At 27.3% G+C, this 11581-nt stretch overlaps 1 long non-coding RNA gene across 1 annotated transcript; it reads right to left on the bottom strand.

Moving 5' to 3' along the window:
* Nucleotides 1–3940: 3940 nt before the first annotated feature.
* Nucleotides 3941–9274, bottom strand: LOC135267425 (uncharacterized). The gene is made up of 5 exons (XR_010335856.1): nt 9066–9274; nt 8139–9012; nt 7796–8086; nt 4196–7741; nt 3941–4130 (listed from the first exon to the last, which is right to left on the bottom strand). It is a non-coding gene; the product is annotated as an uncharacterized LOC135267425 (long non-coding RNA).
* Nucleotides 9275–11581: the final 2307 nt, after the last annotated feature.

Genomic DNA, 11581 nt, shown 5'->3' with positions numbered 1-11581 from the left:
GAGTCGATTTTAAATGCTGCATTTTCGTCTTCGTCTCAAACATTGAAAACTGAATTACATTTTTGTTCAGTAACAGTTACAGTTTTCTTATTGGTTTTTTGCTTATATCTCGAAAACTGTTACTCCTATCAATTTTTATCTTTCTTTCAAAATTAAAGCTGATAAAATTTCCTACAAAATCGTTATTTGCATTTTTCTTGTAGGACCAACCATAAGCGAGTTATAGAGTTGGATATAAATAATCTTTAACAAAAATTTGCTTTAAAATAAAATGTTTGAAAAACCGATATTAAACTAAATTAATTGGGTCTTACACTTTAGTAGAGGAAAAAGAAGACATAAAGTCACCAAAGTCTTCAGAGTTGTTTTTAGTACTAAATTTGCTTATATGCAAGCGCTTAATTAACGTAACAGTTTTTTGGTTTCTTGCTTATATCTCGAAAACAGTTACTTCTATCAATTTTTATCTTTCTACTAAAATTAAAGCTGATAAAATTTCCTACAAAATAGTAATTTGCATTTTTCATGTAGGACTAACCATAAGCGAGATATAAGTTTGAAAATAATTAATATTTGAAAAAAAAGTGTTTTAACAGAAAATGTCTTGGGATTTAAAATACACTTAATTTATTGGGTCCAACACTTTATTATAAGAAAAAGGAGGTGACATAAAAGTCACTGAAGTCTTCAGAGTCGATTTTAAATGCTGCATTTTCGCCTTCGTCTCAAACATTGAAAACTGAATTACATTTTTGTTCAGTAACAGTTACAGTTTTCTTATTGGTTTTTTGCTTATATCTCGAAAACTGTTACTCCTATCAATTTTTATCTTTCTTTCAAAATTAAAGCTGATAAAATTTCCAACAAAATCGTTATTTGCATTTTTCTTGTAGGACCAACCATAAGCGAGTTATAGAGTTGGATATAAATAATATTTAACAAAAATTTGCTTTAAAATAAAATGTTTGAAAAACTGAAATTAAACTAGTTTAATTGTGTCTACCACTTTAGTAGAGGAAAAAGAAAAAGACATAAAAGTCACTAAAGGTTTCAGAGTCGTCTTTAGTCGTCATATTAATAACAATAACATTACGAGTAATAATAATAATACTAATAGTACTAAATTTGCTTATATGCAAACGCTTAATTAAGGTAACAGTGTTTTGGTTTCTTGCTTATATCTCGAAAACAGTTACTCCTATCAATTTTTATCTTATACTAAAATTAAAGCTGATAAATTTTTCTACAAAATAGTTATTTGCATTTTTCTTGTAGGACCAAGCATAAGCGAGTTATAGAGATGGATATAAATAATATTTAACAAAAATTTGCTTTAAAATAAAATGTTTGAAATACTGAAATTAAACTAAATTAATTGTGTCTAACACTTTAGTATAGGAAAAAGGAGAAGACATAAAAGTCACCAAAGTCTTTAGAGTCTTTTTTAGTCGTCATTTTAATAACAATAACATTAATAATAATAATACTAATAGTACTAAATTTGCTTATATGCAAGCGCTTTATTAAGGTAACAGTTTTTTGGTTTTTTGCTTATATCTCGAAAACAGTTACTCCTATCAATTTTTATCTTTTTACTAAAATTAAAGCTGATAAAATTTCCTACAAAATAGTTATTTGCATTTCTTTTGTAAGACCAACCATAAGCGAGTTATAGAGTTGGATATAAATAATCTTCAACAAAAATTTGCTTTAAAATAAAATGTTTGAAAAACCGAAATTAAACTAAATTAATTGAGTCTAACACTTTAGTATAGGAAAAAGGAGAAGACATAAAAGTCACCAAAGTCTTTAGAGTCTTTTTTAGTCGTCATTTTAATAACAATAACATTAATAATAATAATATCAAGCGTTCATTTAAAAAAAAACTCTAGAGTGCTTTGAAATTAAAAAACAATTGTTTTGTATGTCTATGATTAATTCGTGCACTTACTTGTCAAATTGAAAGATTTCATAACCTTACTTTTTGACAATTAAAAAATAACACATTTTCGTAAAAATATTTATTTATTAACTATAAAAACTGTTGGAAATGTCTTCTTTGTTGCTCAACACACATAACACAACGCCTTCGAACACTGTTTAACCCATTAGTCAGTTCAAGTGGATTTTCGTTAATTTCATTAATTTTCTGTTGAATGCGTCGTCTTAATTCATCAATAGTTGGAATTGGTGTAACAAAAATTGAATTTTTAATGCGTGGCCAAAGATAAAAGTCGCAAGGCGTTAAATCACATGATCTTGGGGGATAATCATTTGCTGTATTCCTGCTAATTATTCTGTCATCAAAAAACGTTCTCAGAAAGTCTGAAGTTTCTGCTGTGCAATGCGCTGTTGCACCATCTTGTTGAAACAAACCATCTTGTAATTCTTCATCGTGAAGTTCTTCGATAAAAGGCGTAAGAATTTCTTCGCGATAACGTACTGCAGTTAGTGTTCCTGAAAACTACATCAAACTGTAGTTTTAGCTCTAACATTACGAAAAAACACTCAACCTTGAAACAAAATTGGACCGACAATTCTTCTTTTGCTGATAGCCGCCCAAACACCTATTTTTCTGGATGAAGAGGTTCTTCCACAGCTTCATGAAAATGTTCTGTTGTACGCGAGGTGGACGCAGTTCCACGAGACAAGCTCACATTTCAGTGAAAAGGGTTTTTAAATTCTTCATAGACGATAACCTCAGGAAAAGCTTCTCGAAATTCCTCCAGGCACGGTTGAATTGAATATTTCCAAACACCGTTCACTTTCTCTCCATTTCGGAAATAACTTTCCAACAAAAAGGCTTTTTGTTCACTGGTATACACCATGATTACAAATCAAGAAAACACGAAATTTAGTATTGAAAAATACTGTTTTTTTATGTTCGGAAAACAGAAGCAACAACCACAGAAAATCACACAAAAACCAAGCTCGTTTTGGTAGAAACTGGCGGGAACGAAAAAATGTCAGGTTCTGGTTTAATAGGCAACCAACAATACAATGCCAAATTTGTACCATAGGCACTAGCTAAGAAATACGTAAAAAATTCAACGCATGCTGCGAGTTTTTTTTTTAATGAACGCTTGATACTAATAGTACTAAATTTGCTTATATGCAAGCGCTTTATTAAGGTAACAGTTTTTTGGTTTTTTGCTTATATCTCGAAAACAGTTACTCCTATCAATTTTTATCTTTTTACTAAAATTAAAGCTGATAAAATTTCCTACAAAATAGTTATTTGCATTTTTTTTGTAGGACCAAGCATAAGCGAGTTATAGAGATGGATATAAATAATATTTAACAAAAATTTGCTTTAAAATAAAATGTTTGAAATACTGAAATTAAACTAAATTAATTGTGTCTAACACTTTAGTAGAGGAAAAAGAAAAAGACATAAAAGTCACTAAAGGTTTTAGAGTCGTCTTTAGTCGTCATATTAGTAGGATATAAGCGCCGATGTCGTCACAAATTCGGTTTAAATTCTCACGTTAGATGGCGCCACGGTACGGTCTGCAAGCTTTTCGCTAGATGGCGCTGCCGTCAGTCAGCGCCGCCGCCGCCTTCAATCAAAGATGGCGCTGCTGGCCTCCATTTTAATTATTTTTTTTTATTTTTTAAACTTCCCGCCAATATCAGATGATGATGATGATGATGGCCGACCGACGCAACACACCACACACCCCCGCGCGTTTGCGAATTTTGGGGTTGTGAAATTTTTGGTTTTTGGGGTTGTGAAATTTTGAATATATGATTTTTGAAATGTGCAATTTTGAATACATGAAGTATACAAAACATGCTGTATTGAGTTAAGCAATTTTAAATGGATTATTAGGAGAACAGAAAAAATCGCTCTAGTGTTTATCTAACTACCTCCTACTACGCTAAATTGTATTAATGGGAGAACAGGAATAAGGAGTAATTTTTTTCTGAAAAAAAAAAATTCTAGTATATGTAGTTTTTTATTTATTTATTTTTTTGTCAAAGCGAAACTTGAGAGGGGTGATCTCCGCTCTGCTTTGCTTGGTCTTCCTTTTTTCTTTTTTCGGCTTGATGGCACTTCCATATGTGCCGCTCAAGCCTAAACCATAGCACCTTATGATTGGAGTCGTATGGACATACGACAATTTCATCTAAATTAAAAAAAACACAAAAAAAATAATTTCCAACTAAACTATTAAAAAATGATTAAACTTACCGGGAGTATTGTATATTGATGGTTCACGTACTTTTTCCATTTTTTTTTTTAGTTTTTAATAATAGTACCTTTTAACTCAATAAGACAAAAGACACTGATACAGTTGAAAAACAGCATGTTGACTTTTATACTGTTTGGTATAGATAGAGGGTTCGAGTGGGGGGAGTTGTTTACAACGCTAATGTTTATCTAAGTAAATACGTATTAGGTTCGATAAAAAATAAAACAGGAAATAGAACAAACAAATATTTTATTAATATTTGGAAAAAATATTTAAAAAAAGTATTAAATTTTACAAAAACTTAGAAGGGGTTAAGGAATTGAATAATGCCCCCAAGCGTGAGTACTAATTAGATCATCTAAAATATATCTCTTATTATCTAATGCATTTAATCCTAACTTATTAATATTTACAGAAAATAGTTCATGATTAATTGATCTTATAGTATTAAAATTAACATAACCTACTGTATTATTAAATAAACATTCATATATATCGTTAAATTCTATTTTTCTAGTATTAGTAATCCTATAACTATCATTATCAACATTATCTACAAAATCTATAATGACTGCACTTTTTTTAATTCCCTTTATTTTAGGCTCTTTTACTTCTCCATTCACTTTATAATCATAAACTTTTGGTCTTAGAGTAATAAACTCTGTAAGAATTTTACCATTCAATTCATCTTTCATTAATCCTGGAATTTTTTTATTTACAAGAGGAATATTCCAAATATTATTTACATCATAATCACTAGTATCAAATTTTGAATTTGCAAAATCTCGTATTAGATCATAAAGCGAATAATTTTCTTTTTTACATGTCATTTTATAAATAAAACTATCAGTATCCATATATAATAATTTTGATTGAAAATAATTTTTTATTTGCTTATTAATAAAATCGTAATGAAAATCGTACATAATAATTTTTGATAATTCTAAAACCGTAAATCCTACGTAGATTGGCCTTTTCATTTTGATTTCGGTTTTATTTAATTCGATGCTAACTAAATTCTTATTTAGTATTTTAACGTTTTTAAATTCTGGTTTTAGAATGTATTTTCTGGCTTGTTTCCAATTTTTTACTAATACAATTTTACGTTTTTTCCGGTCTGATTCTAATGTTTTTCCAAAGATAGAATTTATTAAAAGTTTAAAAAATCCTTTCTCGAATTCATTTTTAGCTTCCATACGCAATTTTGTATTAAATTCAATATAAGGTTTTAACCATGCGTCTTGGTCAAATGTTAAAACTCGATGAATTTTTTTAATTTGTAAACCATATTTTATACACTGTAACAAATTTTTATAATGTATAACGTAATTTTGTTTATCATATAACGTACACATTAACTTTGAATTTCGTGGTTCAGGACAAAAAGGAAAATCATCATGTTCATCGTGTATACTTTTATCATAATATAAGTCAACTTCTAAAATAAACCCTTTGTTATCATTAGTATTTAATTTTTGAGGCTCAGCGAAAATTTCATTAATTTCATTTGTTGATAACCAATGAAAATTTCCAATAGGTAACTTTTGACTTAAAGCCCAGCCATATAAATTGTTAGCATCGATATAAAAAAGATAATCTATAGGTTTTGTAGGATCATATGTTTTTGAATAATGTGTATTATTACATTCAGCATATCTATGTACCGCTTGAGTAATTCCTCCGCGTATTGATTTTTCGATGAACAAAAACATTTCACTATCGGTAAACAATTCAAGTTTAACTTTTGTGATTTTTAAAGCAGCTGCCCATGAAAGGCCTGGACTAGTATAGAAGGATGCAGCATCAAGTTGGTAATATTTCATTGTTAAGTCGCGAAAATTTTCGAAAACATCAGCTAATTGAATTACATCACATTTTAAATATAAATCGGAGTATTCTCCTAAAGTTTTAATTCCAAATTTTTCCCAAACATTCTGTGCATGAAAATAATCTTTATCTGAAATATGTTTATTTATCATTCGATTAAAAAATTGTGGTTTTGTTGGTAATTGGGTATCTTCGAAGACAGATAAGGAAGTGATATAATCATACGGAAATACTCCTTTTTTTAATAATAATTGAAAAACATTATCTGTAACATTGGGGAAAAAAGCTTTCATAAGAGAAAACTGATTTGGCTTTAAAAAAGATACAAGTTTATCTAATGATGTAGGTAGAAAGCGAAAAGAATCTAAAAACGTAATTTTCATGTTACAATGTATTCCTGAAAATGAAATATAATTTTCATGATTCAATGGTATTATTTCAGTATTTGAAAAATTATTAATAAATTCTGTAATAAAAAGGTGAGCGTCATATCCAGACAAATTATGTAAAAAAACTGGCAACTTATTTGAAATTTGAATTTGTAAATTACAATTATTGCATATTGTAGAAATAAATTCACCAGTTAAATGGTTATGATGTATAACTTTTTTATTATTATCTGTAAAATTGTAACCACATAAATTACAATTATTAGTTGTTTCATGTAACTCTTTTTCTAATTCTGATAGAGGTTTATTTAGTATTTTCTTTTGTTTTAACAATATTTTATTTACAAATTTGCAAATTTCTTTTAATTCTGAAATAAACCACTCTTGAGGCTTTTCTCCTCTATAAGTCTTAAAACTATCTAATTTACTATCAAAAGAACATTTAATAAAATATGCTATACTATATGCAACATGTTTTTGATATGGATTCGTAAAAGAATTTTTTGTATTGGGGTAACAAGTATCTAATGGAACTGTTAAACATTCAAAGTCTGCATATATAACAAATGGTAAACGTAGCAATGACTTAAACTGTGAAAAATGTAAAAGACTTTCTGGAGAATTCGGTTCAGGTAAGCTTGTTTTAACTGCAGGAAATGTTGAACAATCCCGTTTATGTCTATCAATTTTATCTTTTGATTTCGAAGGAATATGTTGTAAACAACGATCACAAAAAAATATTTGATGCTCATTTTTACTTATGCTGCTTCCACATGCTTTTGCAAGATTAGTAATTAAGCAATAATGACCATTAGTGTTAATATTATTTTTAGTTAAATATAATAAATTTATATGTTTTTCTTTTACATTTTTTGTATGATAAATAGGACCATCAATTTGTCGGGTTTTTTCGTTGAATTTAAATACATTAATAGAAATAGTAGGATTCTGTTTTTCAAATTTGGAAATATCTTTTATTTTAACAGGCATTTCAATATTTTTTAAGTTTAAAATTTCATGAACATTACTAGGATAAGATTCAACTCTCTCATATTTAGAGTGATTAACAGGAAAAAGTGCAGCCAAGATAGAATAAACAAAACAATAATTATCATTATTAAAAATATTAATAAAACAAGAACCTTTTCGTTTCAGCTCAATAGGAAGAGGAATGTATGTTCCCCCAGAGTCACTAGAATGGGAGGTGGTATCTTCTTCTTCTTCTTCATTTTGCGATATATTAAATATCGATAATTTGTTTATGGAAATCATCAAATTTTCAATACTTTCTAATGCTTCACCAGACTTATTTTCAGTGAAATCATCCATCTGTAAATTTCATAAAAATTAACAAAAAAATAAATGTTATTACTTATATTTTACCTGATTTAATATAGCATCAAATAAATTTTCTAAAATTGAAGGTATTTCTTCAGAGTGAAAGACTGATTGATTCTGGGTGTTAAAACTTCGAAAGGCATGTTCTTTAGTTACTTTTAATTGATAAATACAATTTAATATAATGTTAATTTTAAAAGCTCCTAATTTTCGTAAAATTTTTTCAAATTTGATAATTAGAATTTCCTTGCAATGTTCAAAAAAATATTTCGGTTCTATGTAATAATTATTGCTGATTAAATAAGTTCGTAGCCGATTATTAAAAGCTGATGAAATCTAAAAATATAAATTAATTAAATTAATTTCTTAATTTAAAAAAAATACTTACTTTAACAAAGGAAATTTTCTGACGTATATCTTGTTGTAAACCTTTTCCATATTTTGTTGAAGAGGATATTTTTTCTTGAAAGTGCGTGAATAAAGTTTTTACTCTTGAAATGTAGTATTCATATTTTTTTTTCTCTCCTAAACTTGTTGCTTGTTGTTGATTATTTTCTAAAATTTTTTCCTTGTTTCTAATAAAATTTTTAAAGGTTTTATAATCATAATCGGAAATAGCGTTTTGTAAAAAAATTTTATATTTTTTTGGACATCGTAGAATTTCAATAAATTTCTCTAAATTTATAGTTGATAATGCGAAAGTCGACGTCAAAGAAGAGGAAGCTGATGTTGATGGTGATGGAGGTGGTGGTGATGATGATGATGATGATAATGTTGTTAACGGAGTAGCAGACATAATTATGTGATCTTTTTAAACTCGACAATATTAGCCCAGTTCACCTGTCCCGTATTTTTTTTTCCTAAGTAAATTATTACGGAACCTTTTCCACTTAACAGATATTTTATGGCTCTGTTATTTAAAATTGATACAATTCTTTGAGGAATAAAGAAGTTACCCTCATCAATTTCGCATATAACGCCCCATCCTGTTTTTGTTTTCAATCTTATGAGATTTCTTATTTTATATTCTTTCTTCTGAATTAGAGAATCAATTTTAATAAGTGGAGGCAATTCACATGCACCTCGTTGATTTAATTGTAATAAAATTTCATCTGGACCAACTTCATTGTTTTCACTGCCTGAAGGATTGTTTTCACTGCCTGAAGGGTCTTCAAGATTTGTTGAAGCTGAGGGTTCATCAACAATTAGAGGTTCTGGGTCATAATTATTTATATAATAATTTGGAAGATTATTTTCCATTTCTATTATAAAAAATAAATTTAAGTAAATAATAAAATTTCAAAAACTCACTTACTTATTTCTTTTGTGAAGAAGAATTTAAAAAAATGGTATCACTCACTTGTTTACCGAATAACTCGTGGAAGCCAACTGAATCAAATGATAACATCCACTTCTTAAATATCTTTTCTTAATAAGAAGACAAGTCTGAACACGTTAATAAACATATCTTATCGTAATAAAACAAGTTAGAACAAGGTAAACCTACGTAATTCCATTTGTGGTTAACCACAAAATCTTATCTTATCTTATCTAAGAACATCCTGTTTTTATGGTAAACAACAAATTCCTAACTTATCTTAATAAGACAAGTTAGAACGAGTTAGAACAAGTTAATATACAAGTAATAATAATAATAATAATAATAATAATAATAATAATAATAATAATAATAATAATAATAATAATAATAATAAACGAAAAAACTAATTACTTCCACTTTTTTTCATAAAATCATATTATATCTAAGAATTTCCTGTTTTTGTTTTTGTTTCTGTTTGTTTGTTTTCAAGTTAGGAAGAAGATTAAACCACATTTTGATTATTGATATCATATCGTATCTAATCATGTATATTTGAAGGAAAAAAATAAAATTTTGTTTGTTATTTTGCATCACGACCACAGAAATTCTTGTTTTTCTTTGATAAATGTGTTATAGAGGGGATTCATTCCTATATATATGCGATCCACTTTAAACAGTGATTAGTTTTACATGTTGAATATTCCATCATCACAATGAATTTGATATTCATGGGCAACAATGATCTTTCTGTCGGTAAGTTAAAATGTTTGATTATTTTATTACATACAATTAATTATATATATATTTTTTTAATTTTCAGATGAAACACTCATCATAAAAAACATAATTGAAGATGTAGTTATACCATTAGATCTACAACATCAATGCCTTCATCAATGTAGGAGATCCGCCACTAGACGATCAAGAACACTATATAAAAATAGTACATTTTTTAAATTATACGTTTAAAGTAAGATTAGATATAATATGTAATAGAACGATACTTCATATTGATATATGGAAAGTATCATATTAATTTTTAAAATATCTGTTATCTGTATTGTATTGTATTATTGTATTTATCTAAAAATCAAATAAAACACTTGTAATAAAATTATAGTTTTATTTCAACTTACAAGTTTTTCTACAAGTTGATGAAGTGTTAGCAAACAAAGGTTTTTTAATACATAATGCACACCAAAATAAATCATCCTTAACGTAATTTCCAAAATCAATTGTTCTTATTATAGTATGTTCATAACATTGTTTAAACGAAAAAATACATGAATCTTGTACATTTTTATATAAATTCTTATAAAACTTATAACAGTCTATACAATAACGAAACTTTTTGTTTACACTTTTAAATTTATAATAATTACCTTTTAAACACATTGTTGATGCACCAAAAAAAGGTAAATACAAATCGTAAACTGCAACTTCAAACATGATATGCAAGTACAAATTATCATCATCAATATATTTATCGTATTTATAATCCATCAATTTTCTGTTATTATTCTCGTAGATTTCAAGACCTTCGATGAAATCTTCATCTGAACCAGGATTTTTTGCATAATATGGTTTCTTGTTCTCGAAAATTTTCTGCCACCTTATCGTTGGTAATGCGATTAAGAATTCATGAAAAATTTTCGTTGGTATCATCGCATGTAAATATTTCAAAACTTGATATAACTTCTCTCGATTATTCCAACAATTTTCTATAATACATTTCTGACATAGAAGTTCTAGTCGATTTGGTTTCATATTAACGCAGTCACTTTAAGATTAACACCTAAATTCAATCAGACTGTTTTTATAGTTGAAATTTATCAAAAAATGTATCTATTTATATTTATGGTTAATTAACCTTAAAAAAATTAATAATTCAATTTTTTACATCTGTTTATCTACGTTTGCGGTTAACTAATCTTATCAAAATTACTCATTCTCATCCTCATCGTTTGCTTCCTCATATTTTGTATTAAAATGAATAAGTGAAGAGATTAAATTCTTTAATTGTAATAAGATTGGTTCGTTAGGACAATTAATTCCAAAAATTGATAAATCCTTTTTGCCAGCTCTAATTAAAGTATTAGTAAATTCATCATACTCATAGTAATTTTTTTTAGTAAAAAAATATATTTTTCCGTTTGTAAAACGAATTGCTCCTGTAATTTTATTTGGTATACCATTAAAATCTTTTGATATAAGTCCTAAATTTGATCTATAATTATGATGAGTGTTTATTGTTACATATTTATCATCAGAAAAAAGATATAATTGTCCATCATAATTGTTAACCATTGCTCTGATAGGTACATTTAATTTAAATTCTTGTGAAATTTTTTTAGGATATCCATATTTAAGACTCCAATTTGGCAAAGAAACAATATAAATCATATCATTTATAATTAATAAAATTTCATCGGAGGAAGGTCGTCTAGCAATAGCAGTAATTTTAGTAAAATTTTTAGGTAAAAATGTTAGCCAAGTTATAATTTTCATTG

Source organism: Tribolium castaneum, unplaced genomic scaffold (assembly GCF_031307605.1).
Source record: "Tribolium castaneum strain GA2 unplaced genomic scaffold, icTriCast1.1 ptg000027l, whole genome shotgun sequence".
NCBI classification, from domain to species: Eukaryota; Metazoa; Arthropoda; class Insecta; order Coleoptera; family Tenebrionidae; genus Tribolium; species Tribolium castaneum.
The sequence above is the reverse complement of the archived record's forward strand: the minus strand, read 5'-3'. Positions and strand labels throughout refer to the sequence as shown.